Raw genomic sequence first — 21,638 nt, 5'->3', positions numbered from 1 at the left:
TAGCTTCTTGTAGCAAAATGAAACTGGGCATTGAAGCTATGTACAGTACCTAGACTGATATTTTCTTAGCTATTAACTTGAATTAATCCTGATATGATACTATTTTCGTTTGAAAAAAAGGTGCAGATGATTGCTTTTTGGAGACCTAATTTCTGAGTCCTTGAGGTATTTTTCAATTCACCCAGACTACCTCTTTCTGAGTTATAAGTTTAACACTAAATACAGTCACCAATGATTGTTTAATAACCCCTTGCCTGAGGAGTATATGCTTTAAATTTCATAGATCTTTGGTTTCAAAATTGCAAACAAAATAAGAGCCAATGTGAGTAGTTATTGAAGGAAGATTCCATTAAGTATTCTCTGAACATTGATATAAAATGACAACAGCAAGAGAACAACTGTTAAGGAGTGTCTGTGGACATAAGGGAATTATTGGTCAAATTGAAAAGAAAATCAGTAAAGCCTCTCCCATTTAAAAAAATAAAAATAAAAAAAAGACCAGGAAAAAGTTTTTCTTCTTTTTACATTGAATGATTAAGGAGAGCATTTCACAGAATCCAAGAGGAAATGAATCCAGGGATTGAGAGCAGTTGACCGTGACAGGTAACCAGAGAGAGGAAATCCAAACGATGTGTTTTCAGGACTTGCACCTTGCAGAGCGCTGCAATCTATATGCCAGAGAGAGAGGCTGGAAAGCCCTGTAGACTGAGTTCTGGGAATCAAAATCCAAACCAAGTGTGCCAAGGGGCTGGATGACCAGGTTTCCATGAACAAAAACATAGTTGCCAAGTTCAGATTAACTTTTTTAAAGAAAAAAGCAGCAAGAAGTTAATCATCGTACACATGACCCAGCCAAGGCAGGGACTAACAAAGTGCTCTACTGGACTCTAATTCTATAGTATTCTCACTGTATGGCTACCACTGGCAGCAGGCTTACTTGTGGGATTAGGAGTCCCTGTATTCTTTTTCTCCACAATCCTACTCATATTCCCACCATAAACCAGGAGTACCCACTTTGAATAAAACGTTACATAGATAAGCAGAGAAAAGGGAACAGAACGTATGCTGATGATTGGCAGTCTCCTAAAGTACCTTCCTCTAGTTCAAAGCTTTCTATTAGGTTGGTGCAAAAGTAATTGTGCTTTTTGCCACTTAAAGTAATGGCAAAATCACAATCACTTTTGCACCAACCTAATAGTTCTTCTTCCAAGCTGAAATCATCAGGAGTTTCGTTTTCTCCCTTTAACGCTTTAAGGTATTAAAGGTTGTCATCCTCCTTAGTCAAAATGACCAATTCAGTTGTCTGGACAGGCCAGCAAAGGTGCTTCCTGGCTATAAAGTCTCCATATGGTGAAGCTTTAGCGTGTCTACCACAACTACAGCCTCTTCTGAAGCATCCTTTGCATAGGTCAGCGTGTTGGCATCGTGTGATGTCACAAGCACAGTCAGTGCTGATGGGACCAGTGATGGGTGTTTGTTAGCTTTCTAGAAGTTGTCCAGGGGTCCCTGATGGAGGACAGCACAAGAGCTCTGCCATAAAAGGACATTGGACAGGAGCGGAGAGTCCAATCAGAAACTTTTTGAGAGATTGAATGCAAAGCATTTAGAGAGTCAGCAGGCTGGAGAGGCCAAGACGCACACATGAAGAAGGTGGTAACCAAAACCTGGGTGGTAGGAGAAGCTATGAGTAAATAGAAACCTGGAGATAAATAGAAGAGATTAAAAATAGTTTTTCCATTGTAGTAGTAACAGGAACAGAAACAGAAGCCAGGAGAGGGTAGAGAATTGGTCCTAGCAAAGAAAAACTGAGTGGAGATAAGCAGAATGGAAGACTGGAATCAGGAGCACAGTCAGCTGCTAGAGTCACTAGATGTTATTATAAATCCTTTCATTGTGTCCCAAATAGCCATAATATTTAATTCTCTAGTGGCTTAGCTTGAGTTATTTTCACTTTTTGTGAGTTTTCTTACTTTCCTGTGTAATCTTACAATAAGCCCTGTTAACTGAGGTAATGGATTATTCTTTATTCTTTGCATCCTGTGAGAGCCTAAGCAACTTCTCAGGTCACCTTGTAAATGGGTCAGAGCAACACATTTGAATGTAAAATACTGTCTACAAAATCCAAAGATCCCCAGAGCGTACCATTTTAATAGGTAAGGGCTACAACACCTACCAATCCAGCATTCCCTTTAAAGAAGATATTCCAATATCCTGGGACCATCAGATTCCCGGAAACTTTATTAAAGGGGTAGGCTCCTTCTTATGCTTTTATAGGATATATCTCTTTTCCTCTTATAGACATGTATCTTACCATGGCATCGAGAGTAGCTCTTAGTTTCTGCTCTTCAACTCTTGTCAGCATGATATCATCAATTTAGTGTACCTATGATCCAATGACGTTTTAGGGGATGATGGGACGTTCAAGGCACTTATCGCCTGTGTTGTGGTATAAAGTCTGAGATTTGATATAACTCTGAGACAAAATAATAAAGGTATTCTACTGTTCCTACCAGGTGAAAGCAAACTTGACTGTTTTCTCTGGTTAAAGGGATATAGCAGGGGTCAGCAAAGTAGAGTCTGAAGGTAAAATCTGCCTTGCTGCCTTTTATAATTTTTATTAATAGACTTGCATTTTTAAAGTAGTTTTATATTTACAGAAAAATTGAGCAGAGAGCATGGTGGGTTTCCAATATATCCACAATTTCTCCTGTTATTAACATCTTATATTAGTATGTTACATTTGTTACAATTAACATATATTGATAGACTATTACTAAATAATCCTTTTTATATTCAATGTTCTACTGGCAAGGCTGAAAATTCAACAGATCAAAGCAAAATTCAGAATTAACCATTGCATTTGGTTTGCAGCTATTTTGGCCCTGCTGCAAGAGATTATTTTAGAATAGTTATATATGATTCCTTTTTTTTTCATAACTGTGCCTTGGGCTGAGAATTTAGTGATTTGAGTTTGTTATTTTCTCTATTTAAGCCTCTCCTGATTGTTCGTATTAACCATACTACCCTACAGTCCTTGTGTGACCCTTTCCATCCGTTCTGTTCAGACTTCCTTAATTTTGACCAAATGTCCATTTTCTGTTCCAGGATGGCATCGAGGACACCACATTACATTTATTTGTCATATCCTTAGGCTACTTTGACTGTGAAATTTTCTCAGATTTTCCTTGTTTTTGATGACCTTGGCAGTTCTCTTTTTGCTTTTGTTTTTGAGACAGGGTTTTACTGTGTTGCCTAGTCTGATCTTGAACTCCTGGGATCAAGTCTTCCCCTTGCCTCAGATCCCTAAGTAGCTGGGAATACAGGAGCTCACCACTGCACCAAGTTCACTTTGGCAGTTTTGAGTAGTGGTCAGGTATGTTGCACAATCTTCCACTATTGGAGTTTTTCTGATGATTTCCTCACAATTTGAACAGTGTTATGAATTTTTGGGAAAATATCACAAATTTAAAGGGCCCTTTTCACCACATCATATCAAGGGTATATATTAACAACATGATGTATGACTATTGATATTGACTTCAAACACCTGGCTGAAATAGTGCATGTCAGGTTTCTCCACTATAAAGTTACTTATTTCTGCCTCTCCTTACTGTATTCTTAGGAGAGAAGTCACTACGCACAGCCCACACTTGAGTGGGGAGTTATGCTCTCCCTCGTTTAAGACAGAGTATCTATGTGTTATATTTGGAATTCTTCTGCGTGAGAGATTGTCTCTTCTTCTCACTTGTTAGTTTATTAAATCATGTATTTGTATCAGTATGGAATCATGGATCTTTACACTTTGAGCTATAATCCAATGCTACTTTATTTTATTGCTCAAATTGTCTCAGCTTTGGCCATGAAGAGCTCTTTTGGTTGGCTCCTGTGCCTCTTTGAAATACCCCCATTGACGTGTGTGTGTGTGTGTATGTGTGTGTGTGTGTTTGTTGGTAGTGGGCTTTTCTTAGTTTTTTATTTTGTTTTGCTTTTTGTTATTTGTGAGCACATCCTTACTTTTTGGTATAATAAGATGCTCTGGGCTCATGTGGTATATTTCTCACCCTAGTCCTAGAATCAGTCATTTCTCCAAGGATCCCTAGTTCCTTTGATTGGAGAATGATATTAGAAACCAGGATCTGAGCACTGGATGTGCTTGTTGCTACTGGGGCACTTGCTGCCTATTTTGTAAATAAAATTTAATTAGAACACAGCCACACCCATTTGTTTATGCATGATCTACGGCTGCTCTCATATTGCAATGGCAGAGTTGGGTAGATACGACAGATGCCTTATGGTCTGCAGAACCTTTCATTACACTATCTGGCCTCCTACCAAAAAAAAAGAGTGCCAATCCTTGGGGCAGAAAAAAAAATAAACAAAAGTAGTGACTGCACAAATAGGCTCTAATGATTTTCTTTAGTAAGGAGACTTCATCAGGAGTAGAAGCTGCAGTTACAGTCATCAGCTGATTAAGTTTACAATAATTCACTCTGCTAAGATCCATCCAGGTCCTGCCCTAGTCAAATCAGAAAGCTATATGGGGATACAAAGCTACTATATGCTTCCAACACTTAATTTATCACTGATCTTTGCAGTTTCCTCAAGAATTTTTTAGATTGGTTTGACTAATTCTTTGGGAAGAACCTAGTGAAAGCCCTGGAATACCACTGCCCCTTCCCAAGATCGAGATAAATTCTTCTCCATTTAAATATATGTTCTCACCCTCCTTGACCTAGCACCCCATAATCCATTACCCAATCACATTCCACAGATATTTTTGCTAACATAAAGTAGGAAAAAATTTATTCCTTTTTTTAAGAAAGTCTTTTCCTTTGATATTTGACTTTGTAACTGCCCCACCACCACCATACACACAGGCATGTTGGCATTTTAATTATGGCACTGTGGAAAATGAAGGATGTTGGGAATGTGGAAGTAAAGAATTGACATGTCCTTGTAGAGTAAGTCCTCAGAGAGGTTCTTACAGGGTTTTCAAATAAGACAAGAACAGCCTCTTCACAGTTGATGCTCATCACGACATAGACAGACTTTTTCCACTTTACGCTGTTAAAATTCATCAGAATTTGCAAAGACTAGCTTCTTTGTAGGGATTCATGAACTGTGACCTATGGACATATGTTCCTCTGTGACCCTCAGAGGGGCAGCAGCAATTGGAGGATCAAAACCTTACAAGGCCTCTGAATCCTTCCATATATCCCCATTTCAGTGATCAGGGCTCCACATTTTTATGTTCAATGTTCTACTGACAAGCCTGAGAATTCAACAGATCAAAGCAAAATTCAGAATTAACCATTGCATTTGGTTTGCAGCTATTTTGGCCCTGCTGCAAGAGATTATTTTAGCATAGTTATATATGATTCCCTTTTTTTCTAACTGTGCCTTGGGCTGAGAATTTTGTGATTTGAGTTTGTTATTTTCTTTATTTAAGCTACTCCTGACTGTGAGTATTAATTACTTCACCCCATAGCCTTCTTGTGTGACTCTTTCCACCTATGCTATTCAGTGGCAGTGGCTACTCAGACCCCTAAAACGTCATTGTCTTACCCCTACATGTCATAGACTAACAAATTCTCATTCTTAAATACTACTACTGAAATTTTACTGCCCTCATCCCCAAATTTCCCAACAATTACTCCCAGAATCCCTCCTTCTCCCCCTTCCCTGAGATGTTGGAATCTTTCCTGGTTCTTATTTCTGAACTAGTCAGGAATATTAGACATAAATTGACTGTTTTCATTAGGTTATACTAAACCTAGAATAGGCTAGTGGCTTTCAAAAGAGACCTGCAAATACAGTGGTTCAACCAATATAGGCTTATTTCTCTCTCACATAACAACCCACAAGAACACAGACCTGCAAACATAGAAAGGTGGTTCTGCTCCATAAAACCATCCAGAGAGCCTTATTCCATCTTTCTAGGTGCCTGTAATCTCCTCAAATGTTGCTCTTATTCACTGAAGCAAGCTGACTCCCCAATACCATATACATACTGAGCCCAGAAGAGGGGAGAAAAGAGGAAGGAGTGTGCAAGGGAGTTCCTTTTGAATAAGTGATTTGGAGATTAGACACATCACTTCTGCTCACATTTCCCTGATGAGAATTTAGTCACATGGCTATGCCTGGCCACAAGGAAGGCTGGAAAATTTAGTCTCTAAAATTACAGCAATTATTTCCCCTTTTCCTTTTAGTAACAGAGCCTCCTGCTTTCACCAGACCTAGCAATGATCAGCCACACTGACTCTGACTGAGTTAAGTAGAAAATAAGTTTATTAAAAGATGGCCAAGGGGCTCACAGAAATGCCAGGAAGTTTTGAGAAGGTTCAGAAAACAGGTAGAAGAAGAGAGACTCTAGGAATCTAGAACCCAAGTACAAATCATGCTGTAAGAACTTGAGCAATGGGTACTGCTGCTGATAGCACTAGACACTGGACATCAGAGCTTATATTCGCCACCAGCGTAGGAAACAGGTGAATGTTGCTTTATAGGGCAAAGGGGACTTTGCACATATAATCTTGGAAGAGTATCCTGGATTACTTAGGGCCCAGTGTAACCACAAGGGTCCTTATAAGAGGGATGCAGGCGATCAGAGGGGGAAGTAGGAGAGGTGATGACAGAAGCAGAAATTGAAGTGATGCAGCCACAGGCCAAGGAATGCTGGCAGTCACTAGAAGCTGAAAAGGGCAGGCCCCAGCTCTCCTGAAGCTCTCAGAGGAACCAATCCTGTCACTTCCTTGATTTTAGCACTAAGACTCATGTCAGACTTCTGACCTCCAGAATTGTAAGATAATAGATTTGCATTCCTCACCACAATCAAGCTAATGAACATTTCCATCACCTCACATAGTTACCATTCTTTTTTATTTCTTATTTTTATTTTTTTGGTATGGTAAAGACACTTGGGATCTACCCTCTTAGCAAATTACAGATATATAATACAACATGGTCATTGTGTTGCTTTCAGCTTCAAAGTGTTGGGTAATCTGTTACAGCAGCGATAGAAAAATGAACACAGCAGCTTTTGCCTGGAGATTCTCCACTGGACAAGCCAAGATTGTCTCAGAATTCTGCTGCAGTCTGAGGCTCTTCCCACCATTCTTTGCTTCTCTTTCTCCTTTTACAGTTGTTAGACCTGTCTCCCAATCTAATGTTTCTCTCCACCAATTCCCACTCCCTTCCTCTTTATCCTCCAGAGCCATTTTCCCTAATAAATTTCTTTCCCTAATAAACCTCGAATCCCATCTTGGCATCTGCTTCTTGGACTCAACTAAATAATGCTACCAACCCTACTCTCTCTCCTGCCCCAGCAAACTGGAGGATTTAGCTGCCTTCCACCCCAACACCCCACTCCTCAGTATAGACTCTCCACCACTCCTCTTCATCGATTCACTAACTTCCAATGCAAAGTCCTGGGGAGGTGCCTGATTGGCCAACCCTAGGTCACATGCCCCCTCTCCAGGGCAGGAGGCTGGAAAAACAAGTCTCCGGCCTATTTGACCGACATAGTGGAGGTCTCTAACCCTCATGGAGACTCATACAGTGAGGACATCCCTAAACATAAAAAGTGGGTTCATGTGCTGCCAGGTATCCCCAATGTCTATGACAATATCCCTCCCTCAAATAATGTGAATCCCATCCTGTGTGACCAAGAAACACATAGTCTTCTTTCTCAAGAACTTTCGAGGATTTGTCAGGGAATGTTTACACCAGCTCCGTGTTTTCTCTTGTCATCTCCTGACCTTACCTCTTTGTTAATCGGTTGCCCCATGTGGACACCAACAACTTTGTTCCAACAACATTGCTGACACCAGCCGTGGAGAGTGACAAAACTTTACTGAGGGTTTGAGAATAACATGAGGAGTCATACCACATGCCTTAGTCCATTTTGCGTTGTTATCAACAAATGCCTGAGACTGGGTAACTTATAGAGAAAAAAGATTTATTTGGGTTTCTATTCTGATGGGCTGGAAGGTTCAAGATTAGGCATCTGCCATTAGGAGCTCCGGCTCCTTCCACTCACGGCACGACAGGAAGGAAGCTGGTGCATGCAGAGATCATATGAAGAGGAAGCAGGAGAGAGACGAGGGTGCTGGGCTCTTTGTAACAACCAGCTGGATTGGGAACCAATGAGATGAGAACTCACTCACCCCTGAGGGAGAGTATTAATCAGTTCATATGGGATCTTCCCCCATAACCCAAACACCTCTCATGAAGTCCCACCTCCAACACTGGGCCCGAATTTCAACATGAGGTTTTTTGGGGTACAAACATCCAAACCACAGCACCACCAAAAGGGAAATACAAAATTCTGTATCATTGCTCCTAAAGCAGATTGGTCACAACCCCATCAAAGGAATCCTTTGCAATTAAACTGTGCTCTTAACCTCCTGCCTGCCACTGTGGTGCTAAAGTCCTTTTCTCCTCCTCTCCATGAGCCCCCTGTTTTATCACCACTCTGCCCATCTCCACTCTTCTCTGGCCTGCTTCTTTTCTGAGGAAGCCATAAAATCTATTAGAGAGAAAAAAAAATCTCTGATGAGCAGCTTAGCTTTGCTCCATCTTAATCTGTTTCTTCCAGAATAGAAGCATGGCCCTATCATTGTTTAACTAAAGAGCTTATATCAGTGTTTTTCCAATCAAAAGGATAGTCTCCCTGAAAATGAATTCTGTCTCAATCTCTAGAGTCAGAGGTGCAAATTCTAGGTAGATTTAAAAATAGCAGTGTCCCTAGGATGGTTCATTTTAGGTGCCAACTTGACTGGATTAAGGAATACTTAGAGAACTAGTAAAGCATTCTTTCTGGGTGTGTGTGAGAGATGGTTTCCAGAGGAGACTGGCAGGTGTGTCAGTAAACTGACTGCAGAAGACCTGTCCTCAATGTGGGGGCATCATCCAAATGGCTGGGGGCACAGATAAGGACAAAAAAGGCAACAACAGCACACACAGAAAAAGAGATTCTCTCTCTCTCTCTCTCTCTCTCTCTCTCTCTCTCTCTCTCTCCTGGAGCAGGGACCCTCTTCTCCTCCCGCCCTTGGACTCCAGGCTCTATGACCTTCAAACTCCAGGACTTACACCAGCCGCCCCTGGGCACTCAGGACTTCTGTCTCAGATTGACAGTTGCAGGACAGTGCAGCATTTTATTTTAAAGATACTCCACAATGTATGTGGCCGGTCCTGCTGCAGGTGCGGTTTGAAGTCTTTGGAATTTGACCTTCCAGTCCAAGATTATTACAGCCGCAGGTGGAGGCTCCCGCGGGGAAAAGAGCATTTCCTGGGATGCTGGCACTAAATGAACGGCCCGGCTCTTCAGTTCAGCCCTTGCCTCCTTCCCGACACATAAAGTTCAAGAGCCATGGTCCTGGGTGCACAGGAACAGCCCCATCACCCTTCTCCCTCTGGGCAAGCCAGGAGCAGTCATGCGAGCGTCCGTTTCTTCTCCTCTGGCTCCTGGACCTCAGCCACCTCTGCTCGCGCAGGGGCCAGGGGCCCAGGCATCCTCCTCTGGCGACCAGCTCTGACCTCAGCCCTGGTCTGCCCTTCTTCCTCCTCCTCTTCCTCCCAAGGCGTGGGCTCAGGTCCCTCTTCTTACCTTTCCCTTTCTTTCATTGCAACCGTAATCTGGGAAAACTCTTCTTGATCTTCCTCTCTCACCTCCTTTCAAACACATGCCTGCAGGCTTTTTCCCAATCTCATCCTCAGGGCAGATATGCTTCCTTGATTCTGAGGTCCTTGAACTTGCCCTGAAGCCACACTACCGGCATCCCAGGGTCTCCAGCTTGCAGATGGACTGTGGTGGGACTTCTCAGCCACCAAGGTCATGTGAGCCAATTCCCCTAATACATCCCCTCTCATCTATCTGTATCTGTAGAGATACTGATGTCAGTATAGATATAGCTCCTATTGGTTCTGTCTCCCCAGACAGCCCTGACAAACACAGTTCCTGAACCCACCTTATACTGCTCCATCCCACTCCCAGACAAACACACACATAGAGGTAGGTAGGTAAATACATAGATCAATAGATTTACATGAATTGTGAGCATCACGCCTGAAGAGAACTCCCGATTTCCACATTGTGTTGCCACAGCACTCCTACTTCCCTCATCTGCCTCCAAGTTGGCATTCTTCCTTCCATCTCTGCTCACAGCTCAGGCGATCCACCATGCGGCCACACTCCTTGCCGAGGACCACAGTTTCAGGGACACTGTACCTTCCAGCTACCCCGTTGCCCTGCTGCAGCCATGGGAATGCGGTGTTTCAGGAGTCCTCGTGGTGTTCCTCATGCTGACCCTGCTGGGCTCCAGCCATCTCACCGGATCCAGTGGCTTGGGAGTTTGGGGTCATAAGGATTTGAGCTCTGCTAACATCCCTGACAGGAAAGAAGCAGAGTAGCTTTTAGGGACAAACCATTCCAAGGAGAAGGATCACCACCCTTGCAGTGTCTCTTCCCCATTTCACCTCTACCATAGACATAGACAAAGCATCACCCAAAAAGGGAGAGGGAAATACAACTCGGAATTCTTCAGAGGTGAGTGGAGTTAAGAACCTGACCTGGATTCTTCTCTTTTACAAAGCAAAACTAACTAAATACATAAACATTTAAATTTATTTTCCTTTCTTCCTTGGTCCAGTGAAGACTGGACTCTTCAAAGTAGACTTTGGTAAAAACAAAAGAAAAAGTTAAAAAAAATTAAATCTCTAATGGCTAAATTTACACTGTAGAGATTTTTAATAACTAAATTCTGGTAACAAGTTGGTTGATTCAAGCTAGGATTCTTTTTCTTCCACTTCTGCTTTCTTATTGTTGTTTTTGGTTTTATGTTTGCATTTGTTTACTGTCACATACAGGATTTCTCCTCCTTTCATTTATTTCCACCAGTAGACCTGCACCAGTACAAAAATGTGCCCTGCTAATAATAATAGCTGCTGTTTATTGATTATTTACCAGATCCAGGTACTTCATGTAAGAATGCTATACTGTAGCTAATTAAAATAATCACAGGAAAATATCAATAAGTAACTTCGGTTATTATTTTCTACATGCTAGCTTTTATTCTTGTTTCATCTTTACCATCATCCTACGAGGATAGGTGGTATTATCACCATTTTACAGATGAGAAAAGTGAAGTAAATACTATTAATTTCATTTAGAAGATAAGTAGATGAGGCTTAGTCACACAGTGGTTAAGTGGCCAAGACTGCATTTGAATCAAGGTATGTGATTTTTAAAATTCACCTTTTTTTAAAGCATTCTACTTCACCTAACAAGTTAATACACCAGATAACTCCTTCTCTTTACAATTAGACTGTGTCTGTATCTGGGATCTGTTGCAAAGCAGAAGTATAACATGACTAAGGCCACCATTGGGTTAGGATACTCCCATCCAAGGTCAAGTTCTTAACTTCACTTACCTCTGAAGACTTATGATTAGTTTTTCCCTCTCCCATTTTTTGGGTAGCCCTTTCTCTTCTTTTCTGTGGAAAAATTTGTAACTTACCAGAATAGTTCACAATATGACAACATTGTAGTGGCGATATCATGGAGACAGAAGGAGGAAGAATGGCAACCCTTGGACTCCTGGGAATGTGGGAGCTCCTTGACCACATGTGGTACCTCTCTTCCCTGATCCCAGATTGAGAGTTGTACTAGCCTGGCATGCAGACAGCAGCTTTAGAATCAGATCTGCCTTCCGGTGGCTTCCCACCTAGGCGCCATGGGACCTTTGTGAAGTCACCAATTGTGCTGTGGATGCTTCATTTGTGAAGGAGAACAGAACTGCCTTGTAAGTTGCAGTATGCATTAGAAATAGCGAATAAAGAGTACCGAACCCATAGGCGGCCTGTGATAAATGAGAGTTTTTATTATAGACTGCCTTTCCTGCTCCTGTTTTGCTTCATCTTTGTGTTAAGGTGAAATTACAGATGGTGCTAATAAAACATATCAATAATTTGAATTCACTTTTGTGAATGCTTTAAACATCATAGTCATTGAGAAGGTGATCTGGCTGATTGTTCTTTAAATTTTCAGTTTGGGCTGGAGCTTTGTATCATAACAGGAGGGTATTGGAAAAGGTGAGTTGCCAATAGCCTCCCCGCACCCGCAACAGACATGTCATTAGATGGAATGTAATGGACTTTGGCCAGTTGTTCTCCACCCTAGCTCTGAATTAGTGGCTCTGGCAAGAATGGACATATGAGCCTAAATACAGAGCTTGTTGTGATACTTTTGGCTTTCCTCGTCATTATTTCTTCCTCTAAATTCAACAAATCATTACTTCCTCTTTTATTATGTTTTAGTATGAGTGATTTAATACCACAGATATTCAAAATAAGCCTCTGGGAGACACTGGATTATGAGGTGATCATACATTGTTTCTTTAATTCTCAGAACAACACAATAAGATAGGGACCCTGTCCCAGAGATGACTACATTGAAGTTCAGACAGTTTGAGTAACTTGCCCAAAGTCACATCGCTAGTGAAGAGCAGAACCAGGATTCAAGCCTAGGCCTGCCTATTTTGAAAGTTTATAGAAGGAATTAAAACATTTCTTAGTCTAATTTTCTTGGGGTTTTGTTTTGCTTTGTTTGTTTTGTTTGGCTTACTTTCTTCATCGGCCTAATACCTGCTTCACATCTAAGTGAAGCTTTCACCTCTGCCTGGAAGTCTTCCCCGTCCCTGTAGGCTAAGTCAGGTGGCCTTCTCCCAGCCCCCATAGCATCCAGCACCTATAGCATCCAGCACAGAAGCTGATCACGGCACTTAACTCCCCAGTGAAAACTGTGGGCACAGTCCTGTCGGCCCCTTCCTCCTAGACTGCAGCCTCAGGCAGCATTCTTAGCTTCCACAACACTTGCTGCTTAGCAGGGGCTCAGGGCAAATGTGTGGACTTGAACTGCCAAATGGAAGCCATAGGTCAATATTAGAACTAAACCCCAGTGCTAAAGTGAAAACTTTAAGATGCAGATAGACCGGTAATCCCCAGATGTGTTAGCTGAGGAGTGTGTGTGTGTGTGTGTGTGTGTGTGTGAAGAGACTATATACCACTGGCTTTTTCTCTCCTAGCATACTTTCACTCCTGATATCACTAGGTCTATGGAGTGTTCATTTTTCTCCCTGAACATTAGACATCTCTCTGCTCTCTTTAAATAAAATTCCTCATTTTACCTCTCCTCTTCTTTTATTTCCTTTGCTTCAGACAAGATATGAGCCCTTACCTCACCATAATTAACCTCACAATGGGCTACCGTTTGTTTCATATTGGAGACCACAAGATGGATCAGATAATAGTTGAATATTTTTGGACTATAATTTCCAATATTATTCCAATAATGTAGGAATATTATTCCAATATTGTCTAATATTTTCCCAATATTATTATTGGAAAATAATAGCATAGCTATGATATAGAATATTTACCATGTGACAAGGACCGTTTCAAGCACTTTACTTACATTAACTCATTTAATCTTCACAACAACTTTATGAGGTTAATACTATTAGTATCAACATTTTACAGATGAGAAAACTGAGGTACAGATGGGAGACATAACTTGCTCAAGTTCACACGGCAATTAAGTGGTCAAGTCCAACAGCAAAACCAGGCAGGCTGGCTCCAGAGCTCACAAGAGCCCACCACTGCTTTCCACCATCACTACAGAATCAAATCCATGAGGATACTCACCTTACGCCAGTTGCCTAAGTTGGAAATTATAGAATCTTCAAATTGGAAGAGACCTAATCGTCCAAGAGTTCACCTTTCTACTCACTGCAAAATCCCTTCTGGAACTTTCCAGAATGATGAATTTTCATCAGCTCTGCTTGAGTACTCCCAGTGACTGGGAAAAAAAAACACTGTAATATGGATATGAAATATAAACTGCTCATGGATAAATTATTGCATAATAAAAACATGCCTAATGGCGATACTCCCCTAATATATTCATTTGGTAATTATTTTTATTTGCAAACTTGTTTTGATAGAACTGTTTCTTTTAAAAAGTTTTAGTATAATTTGTCTTGAGATAGTTACATTTTCCTTTTACATCTCCTTATTAATGGGCTTATTTTCAAGGAGGAAAGTATAGCAAAGATAAAAGAAAAACTCATTTTCTCATGTTGTTGTTTTGGGGTAAAAAATAAAGGCTAACAGTGGGTGAGTGATCTTTTTAATATTTTAGTTAATTTCCCACATATACTTTTAATAGCTACCATGGTACTGTTTTCACCATGTTTAACAGATTAAACAATCTGTTTGAAATGAACTACTGGAAAAGTTAGGACATCATAATTCATGTTAAATAGTACGATTTATTTTATATTTAATCCCTAATTAAGATAAAAATATCAATTGCAGCGTTTCATTAGTTATGTTCTTAGTTTGTGTTTGGGCCACAGCAGGGGAAGAAAACCCAGAATTTCATAATTGTAAAGAGATGTCTAAATGCTATGTTACACAAAACTTGCAAGTATGGCATTGCGGGAGACAATGACAGTGTCACAGCTGATATTTGGGTTCTGGAGTCAGACTGCCCAGGTTTAAAGCCCTTCAGTCCCCATCTTGATACAATGTTAAAAACATGCAATGTTTTTAGCATAATGCCTAGCACTTTAGATACCCAGTGAAACACTGATATTATTTTTCCTTGTCCATTGAGATTTGTTTTGAAGTATAGGCAAAGCTTGATACTGAGAATGAAGAATCAGTATCAAAGCCTTATAGTTCATCGTTTTAAAACTGTTTTCTCCAATTTATCCAAAAATAAAATTGAGGGAGTAAGATAGCCCATGGTTAACATATCAAGGCACCAATAGACAGATTAGAGACTAAGAAGGTACCTGAGCACTACAGACTAAGATGTGGCCAGGATGCATGTCAGGGAAGAAGGGATACCCAGAGATCCAGTCTTGGAGTCATCAGGTGAGCAGAAGCAAAAGGATTTCCCAGGCCAAAGGAACCTTGGATTGAGCAAGCTCTTTACAAGTCCTTCCTTGTAAGGAAGGAACAACCCTGGGCCAGGCTTCCAAGGACCTCCATTTTAGTCCTGGGTTTGCCTTCTGTCACATTTCAGGCAGTCCATTTAAATTTTCTGAGCCTCAGCAACATTTTTTTTTCCTGCCTACCTTAGGGTTATTGAGACACTGTGTGGGAAAGGCCATTGAAACCAAGTTTCAGAGCACTATCTATAAAAACACCACATTTATCACTAATAATCACATCTTCTAATGTAATTACAGACTTCCCAGGATTCAGCAACCTGGGCCTGGAAGGCAGGCAAAGGTAATTGGCCCCATGTGATAAAAACAGGCACAAACTTTCTTTTCTTACCTCACAAGTCTAGCTTAGGACTGGACACTCAGCAAATGCTAACAAAGTGCCACACATTGGTTTGAAAGGGTTCACTTCAACCTTGCCTTCTTCAGAAAGCACTTACAGAGAGCACTTTTCAGTGGGTAACAATGTGACGTCGAATGCTCAGTTTAAAACCTCCTTCCAAATAAAAGGAAATTCGTACTAGAAATGACTAGAATGACAGAATGAAAACAGAGCAGTATCTATCTGGGCTTTAGTGCCAGGAAGTGATAGTCGTTGGCTGTGTGTTCAATTACATGGTCGAAGTTAATAGGTAATCAAATATTATGCAATAATAGGTTAGTTGCCTTTCCTTGTTGCTAATTATCTAAAATATCTCTATATTGCATATTTAGATATAAGAATTTCTCTAAGGTGAATGATACACTATGCCATTTTTAGTGATTAAATGTGGCATTTTCTGCATCTTAATGAAACCATTATTTTTGTTCAGCTGAGTGATTTTATTAATTAAAAGAATGTCAGGGGAGTGGCAGCATGGTCACAGAGTTCTCAGAGAGTCATAGCATTATAGAGTCACGAAGGACCTGACCAAACCCAGTCAGGGACTCTCAGTTTACCTGTAATTCTCCACCTGGAAGTCAAAAAGCTGGGTTCTGATATCATCAGTACTATGTGACCCTGGGCAAGTCATTCAGACTTTCTTTGACTGAGTTTATTCTTCAAACAAGGGATCTCTAATGCCATGATACTTTAAATTAAGTGTATCATGTTGACATCTGTTTATATATTTTTACACTAATAATGACGTGTTCTGACAGAGTACGGTTTTCTTTCTCCTTTCGACAACAAACACAGGGACTAGCTGTATTTGAATTCTCTGTTATTGGGAAAAAACATGGCTTTTCTTAATAGGCTGTAAATAACCTGAGGGTGGGGTTTGAGGTTAATGACTTTGTGTCCCCCATGGTGCCTTTAACATACTACTGGAAAGAAATAGAATTTCATTGTTGCATGGTTCGATGTATTTTGGACCAAAACATCCTGCTCTGAAACATCATTATCCTAGAATAATGTGGGCCTCCAATGAAATGAAGGTTAACTGTGTTGCCCAATACCAATTTATTAACATTTCCGAGCACACAAACACAACTGTGCGTGCACAAACACAGTTCATATATAGTTCTTGAAAAAAGCATTTGGGGTTTTCTACCACATGATGCTTTGAGTCAGTACCTTCTATCATTAATTTATGTTCAGAGCAGTAGTTCCCAAAGCTAGCTCTTTAGCAACATGTATGTTGACATACCAGTTGAAATGGATGATGTAAATACAGCCATTCAGAATAATCTGGACATCCTATTTTATGATTTGGAGTGCCCAGAATGTCCAAGACATGACATATATTACAGTTTCTCAGAAAAGTCATGCCTGAAAAAGGTAAACACTCAACGTAGACAGACTTCCCAGGCATCTTAGCTACAAGACCAATGGTGTCAGTATCTTGAGTTCTGTGTTTCATAGGAGGTTTTTTTTTTTTTTTTTCCGAGATGGAGTTTTGCTCTGTTGCCCAGGCTGGAGTGCAGTGGCGAGATCTCGGCTCACTGCAACCTCTGTCTTTTGAGTTCAAGCGATTCTCCTGCCTCAGCCTCCCGAGTAGCTGGGACTACAGGTGCCCACTACCACGCCAAGCTAATTTTTGTATTTTTAGTAGAGACGGGGTTTTACCATGCTGGCTAGGTTGGTCTCAAACTCCTGGCCTTGTGATCCACCCACCTTGGCCTCCAAAGTGCTGGGATTGCAGACATGAGCCACCGTGCCTGGCCCATAGGGGCTATTTTAAAGGTTTAGTTAAGGTTCACAACTCGCAGGTCCACCCACTGTTCCAGGAGTGTGTTACTCCCTGCACTGGTGACAACACAGGAAGCTCATGATGTGCAAGCTTCACAACACATGTGGTTCATTTTCCTCCCCTAGTGACTCAAGAAGAGAGTTTTAGAATTCAGGCTGAATCTCAGTAATTCAATTGTAGAAAAAGCAGGCGAAGCTGTAGTTCTGTCATAATTAGTTTCATACGTGAATGTATTAATTGTTTCATTAGGAAATATATTAGGTAAATTGAAGGCAAATGTGGTGGATAAGGACAACAAAAGAACCCCCTTGAAGGTTCGCGGCTGTTCCATGTGTAGGCCCGGGAGCATCTTCATGAAGGCAGGCAGTTTGGGGCCACCTGATCACGACTATGGATCTACGTGCTGGAACTTGAAAGTATGTCCATGCTCAAGATTTCTGTCTCTTCTGAAGCAAGCAAAGACTGGTTTTGCATGCTCTGCCCACACACATCTTTATGAAAATGTAACCTTTTCAATCACTTTCTGAACTCCACAGAAGAGTCAGCTTTCTACTGTTGGTAATGAAACCAGCTGTTGAAATACTTCAATTGGGTTGCAGTTGCTTCTCCTGTGAGCTGCATGGCCATCTCTTTTTTTGTTTCAAAAACTTGGCTGGTGCTTTCAGCAACCGCTGTGAAGTTGGTAAATATCTAAATGACTTCTTCATTTTCTGACCCTTGAACAGAGTAGTAGAAGATTTTCTGTGTTCATAACTAGCATGTCTGGATTGTGTAATTTCATCTTTGCAAATATATCACCAATTCAAGAAACAGCTTTAGCTTGTCTGGTTTTTGAATAGTGTTGACCATTATTTCCTAAAGAAAAATCATCCAAGCCTTCCCTGAAATGTTGGTATTGTGCTAACTGAGGCATTGGCTAAAAAAGAAGTGTGTCTATGGAGTAGGGGGTGGGTGCGGATAAAGACAGGGTAGGAGGGTTCCCTGCTTTTATAAATCAGGTAAACCTGCCTTTGACGGTCCTTCATGTTGGCTTTATTCTTCCCTTTGGGAATTTTCCAAAGTCACTTTTGGCCTTTGTTTATTTTAAAGTAAGCAGAGAAACAGCCACAAAAGGAGGAGAGGAATATAGTTGCCTGTAAATTGACTGATGTGTTTTCTCTCTCTCTCTCTCTCTCTGTTATACAACAGATATACAGCAGCGCTGCCCCTGCACTGAATGGTAGAGATCAGAGTTTCTAAATTGCAAAAAAAAAAAAAAAAAATATATATATATATATATATATATAAACTGGTACATTTTAGAGACAAAGAACAAGCATGGGTGGGAAAATGTCTGCAGGCATAGGCAGCCTTGGGCAGGTCTGATCTGACCCATTCTAACAGTTATTGGGAAGAGAGTAATTATTAAGGCAGGGGAGGAGACAGTCACCTTTACCCCCAAATCCTGAAGGCGCCATGTAGCCCAGGCCATCCTAAATAGTAGGTCACTGACTTTCAAGAACGCCTGGGTAAAGCACATTACAAGAAGTGACGTCCTCTTTGAGCAATACATAAGCTATAGCTGGGCTGTGTGCCAGGCCAAGGGGACCTACCTGTTGGTGGTGAGGATGCTTTCCATGAGGAGGGTGCGTGGACCAGCACCCAGGAGGAGGCAGCCCTCTGGTTTTCAGCCTGAGAGAATGATAGTCCCAACCCCATCAGTGGCCCTCACTTGTAGTGCTATATGAGCCAGGCCCTGTGCTGAATTTTTCACATTGATTGTTTTTAATAATCCTTAGACATAAGGAACTATTACTCAGAAAACTGAGGCCCAGAGAGATAAAGCCACTTACTCAGGGTGCATGATGAGTCAGCAGAGTAAAATTCAATTCCATGTTTTTCTCACCAGAAGACGCTGCTTTTATCCCCCACATATTATGGTTGTTGACACCACTCATCGTTAGTACCTGAGCTTATTCACTTCCCGTGGCCTTGTTCCTCCATTCCTTTATTTCTCTGTTCTCTGTTTGTTTCTTTCTTTTCTTTTCTTTTTTCATTTTTTTTTTTTTTATTATACTTTAAGTTCTAGGGTACATGTGCACAACGTGCAGGTTTGTTACGTATGTATACATGTGCCATGCTGGTGTGCTGCACCCATCAACTCGTCATTTACATCAGTTATAACTCCCAATGCCATCCCTCCCCCTCCCCCTCCCCATAATAGCCCCGGTGTGTGATGTTCCCCTTCCCGAGTCCAAGTGATCTCATTGTTCAATTCCCACCTATGAGTGAGAACATGTGGTGTTTGGTTTTCTGTTCTTGCGATAGCTTGCTGAGAATGATGGTTTCCAGCTGCATCCATGTCCCTACAAAGGACACGAACTCATCCTTTTTTATGGCTGCATAGTATTCCATGGTGTATATGTGCCACATTTGCTTAATCCAGTCTGTCACTGATGGACATTTGGGTTGATTCCAAGTCTTTGTTATTGTGAATAGTGCTGCAATAAACATACGTGTGCATGTGTCTTTATAGCAGCATGATTTATAATCCTTTGGGTATATACCCAGTAATGCAATGGCTGGGTCATATGGTATTTCTAGTTCTAGATCCTTGAGGAATCGCCATACTGTTTTCCACAATGGTTGAATTAGTTTACAATCCCACCAACAGTGTAAAAGTGTTCCTATTTCTCCACATCCTCTCCAGCACCTGTTGTTTCCTGACTTTTTAAGATTGCCATTCTAACTGGTGTGAGATGGTATCTCATTGTGGTTTTGATTTGCATTTCTCTGATGGCCTGTGATGATGAGCATTTTTTCATGTGTCTGTTGGCTGTATGAATGTCTTCTTTTGAGAAATGTCTGTTCATATCCTTTGCCCACTGTTCGATGGGGTTGTTTGTTTTTTCTTGTAAATTTGTTTGAGTTCTTTGTAGGTTCTGGATATTAGCCCTTTGTCAGATGAGTAGATTGCAAAAATTTTCTCCCATTCTGTAGGTTGCCTGTTCACTTTTTTCTTTTTTGAGATGGAGTCTCACTCTGTAGTCCAGGCTGGAGTGCAGTGGTGTGATCTTGGCTCACTGCAAGCTCCACCTCCTGGGTTCACGCCGTTCTCCTGCCTCAGCCTCCTGAGTAGCTGGGACTACAGGTGCCCACCACCAGGGCTGGCTAACTTTTTGTATTTTTTAGTAGAGACAGGGTTTCCCCGTGTTAGCCAGGATGGTCTCGATCTCCTGACCTCATGATCCACCCACCTTGGCCTTCCAAAGTGCTGGGATTACAGGTGTGAGCCACCGTGCCCAGCCTGTTACCTGTTTCTTAAATCTTCTATCCTGGGGGATGGGAGGTAGAGAGAATGAAAAGGAGCTACTGCCATCCCCACTCCCACTCCCCTCACCTCTACCTCCCAACCACTATTTACATTTCTATTTCATTTTTGCACACATGTCCATTTAAGTCTTTGTTGTCCCCAAGCGAGAATATTTCAATGTCAAGACCTGCCACGGCATAAGGACTTTGCCCACAGCACCACATTTAGAAGTGATCATGCAAATTAATCAAGTGGCCCAAAGCCTTGATTGTGTAGACGTCAGCAGAAAATGCTCCCTTCTGATCTCAGTCCCTATCTTTCTCAACTCACTGATGAATCTTCATAAAGTATCCTACTCAATCATCCCTTTGACAGTCCAGATGGAACAGATAAGGGAGAGACTCTTTTCAAGACAATTCTTAAAAATATACGCAGAATGTACGGGGAATAGGCACTCTCCTGTATTGCTGTCAAGTAGGCAGAATGGAAGGCTCTCTCTAGCAATGTGATGATATATTTTAAAACTCTGAGCAATATTTATGTTCTCTGATCAAATGGTACTGCATCTAGAAATTTATCCTAAGTCAATAATCGTAGGCATGTGCAAATATTTGCAAACACAGAAATGTTCATCATGGAATTGGATTATAATAGTGACAAACTGAGACTGAAGTGTCAGTGATAGGCACTTGGCTCCGTAAATGATGACTCATCCATACATTATAATATTATACAGTTATAAAAAGGGTTTCATAAGGAATATTTAATGATTTGAAGAAATGATCCTGAAATATTAAGCAATTATTTCAAGAAAGTTCTGTTCATAAAGGCATTCAATACTCACATGTGGTTATTTAAATTTTAATTGATTGTAATTAAATAAAATTAAATATTTAGTTTCTCAGTGACACAAGGCACATTTCAAGTACTCAATAGTTATATTGGACAGTGCAGATGTATAATATTTCCATCATTTGCAGAATTGTGGTCACTAAATAGAATATGATTTCATTTTTTCCAATATACGTATACACATAGAAAAAACATTAGAAGGAAATATGCCAAATAATAATGATGATCCTTAATTGGTGGGATTGGATGAGAGGTAGGCACCTTTTCTATAAAATGACTAATAGTATTTTGTTTTATTTTATTTTATTTATT

The 21,638-nt window shown here is 40.9% G+C and overlaps 1 long non-coding RNA gene across 1 annotated transcript; it reads left to right on the top strand.

Annotated features, from left to right (window-relative positions):
• Window positions 1-1,487: 1,487 nt before the first annotated feature.
• LOC117084818 lies at window positions 1,488-13,954 on the top strand. The gene is made up of 6 exons (XR_004437686.1): window positions 1,488-1,653; window positions 9,028-9,201; window positions 9,718-9,832; window positions 11,652-11,801; window positions 11,929-12,090; window positions 13,537-13,954. It is a non-coding gene; the product is annotated as an uncharacterized LOC117084818 (long non-coding RNA).
• The last annotated feature ends 7,684 nt before the right edge of the window (window positions 13,955-21,638 follow it).

Source organism: Trachypithecus francoisi, unplaced genomic scaffold, assembly GCF_009764315.1.
Source record: "Trachypithecus francoisi isolate TF-2019V2 unplaced genomic scaffold, Tfra_2.0 Lachesis_group1, whole genome shotgun sequence".
NCBI classification, from domain to species: Eukaryota; Metazoa; Chordata; class Mammalia; order Primates; family Cercopithecidae; genus Trachypithecus; species Trachypithecus francoisi.
The sequence above is the reverse complement of the archived record's forward strand: the minus strand, read 5'-3'. Positions and strand labels throughout refer to the sequence as shown.